The sequence below is a fragment of the Mugil cephalus genome, chromosome 4 (assembly GCF_022458985.1).
Source record: "Mugil cephalus isolate CIBA_MC_2020 chromosome 4, CIBA_Mcephalus_1.1, whole genome shotgun sequence".
NCBI classification, from domain to species: domain Eukaryota; kingdom Metazoa; phylum Chordata; class Actinopteri; order Mugiliformes; family Mugilidae; genus Mugil; species Mugil cephalus.
This window is the reverse complement of record NC_061773.1, coordinates 400,651-403,026: the sequence shown is the minus strand read 5'-3', so window position 1 is coordinate 403,026 and position 2,376 is coordinate 400,651. Positions and strand designations below refer to the sequence as shown.

At 40.5% G+C, this 2,376-nt stretch overlaps 1 long non-coding RNA gene across 1 annotated transcript; it reads left to right on the top strand.

Annotated features, from left to right (window-relative positions):
* Nucleotides 1–490: 490 nt before the first annotated feature.
* Nucleotides 491–818, top strand: LOC125006564. The gene is made up of 3 exons (XR_007112599.1): nt 491–524; nt 619–666; nt 791–818. It is a non-coding gene; the product is annotated as an uncharacterized LOC125006564 (long non-coding RNA).
* Nucleotides 819–2,376: the final 1,558 nt, after the last annotated feature.

The following is a 2,376-nucleotide window of genomic DNA, read 5'->3' as shown; positions in this document are numbered from 1 at the left end:
AGATTGGGGTGAGGTTCCACCACCACCATTTTCAGCTCACTGTTTTACACGGTGTAAAATGTAAAGAAAAAAAAATGTAACGTCGGGGTAGGAATTCGGCATCTATGTTAAAGTATTTTTATCAGGTGAAACAGCGGTGTCACGTATAAAACCGCTGGTCAGCCGATGTCATACACGCATTTCATCATGGCCTGCCGCTGAAGACGTCACATCAGTCCTGCCTGAGAGCCTCCAAAGAAGCAAATTTTTTTTTCTGGGGAGGGTAAGTAATCTCTGTACCTTTATTATCGGGTGACTCCTTTTACTAGACCTAACATAGTTTCCCGAACCTGTTTTTCAGAACACAGATATTTTTTCGTGAAAGCATCAAAAATGGATTCTTGTATGTAACATTCTAAGACCTACATGATTTTATACATGTTTCATTGTTACGGTATAAGGATAACACAGGGCCTTTCTTCCAGACACTGAGAAAGCGGCCTTCTTTTGCCGTGCATATGATGAGGACAGCCAGGGCATCTTATGTAAGGCAGTTATTTGATTCAAATGAAGCTATAAATTTTACAGAAAAAAAAAAAAAAGAAATTTACAGTATTACTCTTGTATTTTTTTTTGTAGGCACCCCTGAAGTAGTCCCATCCACCGCATCTGTATCAGTTCAGAATGGTTAGTTACTTTCCTTTTTTTTAAAAAAAAAAAAAAACTGCATGTGTGTATATATTTATATGTGTGTGTGTGTGTTTTTTTCACCAAAGTATTATAATAATAATAAATTGTTTTGTGTTTATAGTATATCCTTCTCAGACCGTAATCTGGCCGGGGAGTGGACTGTTTGAAGGTAGAAGCACTAACACCCTCTTTCCCTTTGACTCTGTTTACAGAATCTATTGTATTGTATTCTTGTATTCTTCTTGTATTAAACTTTAGCAGGTGACGATGCAATACTAGACAGCGTCTAGTAACCCTTTCTGAAGGGTAAACAGGAGGCTTCTGGTTTCCCCCCTGAAGCATCGGATGAGGCTGGCAGAGATGATTACATCAGAGACTACGCAGCCAACCAAGGTATTGAATTAGACCGCAGTAAAATCGCACCTAATCCTGCAAAAAGACAGATTGCCAAACTTTGTCTCAACAGCTTTTGGGGAAAGTTTGCCCAGAGAACCAACTTAGGTCAGACCACCCTCATCAGAAAACCTGAAGAGTTTTTCAAGTTTCTGTTTCCAGAGCAGTACGATGTAAAGTATTTTGACTTTCTGAATGATGAGGTGGCTATGGTGCAGTGGCAGTACGGTGACAGGTACATCCTCCCTCCCGGGAAAAGCAATAACATCTTCATCGCAGCGTTTACCACATCCTACGCTCGACTGACTCTTTACAGATATATGGAGATGGTACATGATCCTGAAAGGATTCTGTACTATGACACCGACAGCTTGATTTATGTCGTCAGAGAGGGGGAGACGCCTCTTCCCACAGGTAACTACCTGGGGCAGCTGACGGACAAGCTGGGCAGGGACTACATTCAAGAGTTTGCAGCACCTAAAAAGTTATGCATATCAGACCAGAGGGGGTAAAGTGTCACTGCGCGTGAAGGGTATCACACTGAACCGTCAGAGTGGTGAAGAAATTAACTTCAACAGTATTAAACAGTTGGTAGAGGGTTACATTGAGAATCCTCTTAACGACGCCGTCATTACAGTGCCTCAGCAGAACATTGTGCGAGATAAAAAAGGCTTCACCCTGAAAAATTCTTCATTCCAAAAGAGGTTCAGGGTGGTGTATGACAAGAGGCGTCTTTTAGCTGGCGGGCGAACCAAACCCTTTGGTTATTAATCTGAAAATGTCACCCTCTCTAGGAGAAGAGATTGAGTTTGACTCCAGATTGCAGCTTCCTTTTTCGTGTCTGGTGGTGAGTCCAAATGGATGTGTGAAAACTGTTTTTGTAAAAAATGTCATGAATGATGTACCTAATAATATTGTATGGATTTATACTTCTTTTCAACCTTTGTATACTGAACTGCAAAAGAAAAATAAAAAGATAAGATTCATTAAAGGATTACCGGATTCTTTTGAAGACGAGTCTCTTTTTCCAGCCGACCAAACACACTTGGTTATTTTGGATGATGTCATCTTTCAAGCGTCTTATCACCCAGAGGTGGTAAGGATTTTTACCCAATACCGGCATCACTGAAATATGAGCGTCATAATGCTCACTCAGAATGTGTTTCATCAAGGGAAATTCAGTCGAACCATCGGTCTAAACACCAATTATCTGGTGTTGTTCAAAAATCCCAGAGACAAACTGCAGATGAATATACTAGCTCAACAGATGTTTCCCTTCAGAAAAAAATATTTTTTAGAAAGTCTCGAAGATGC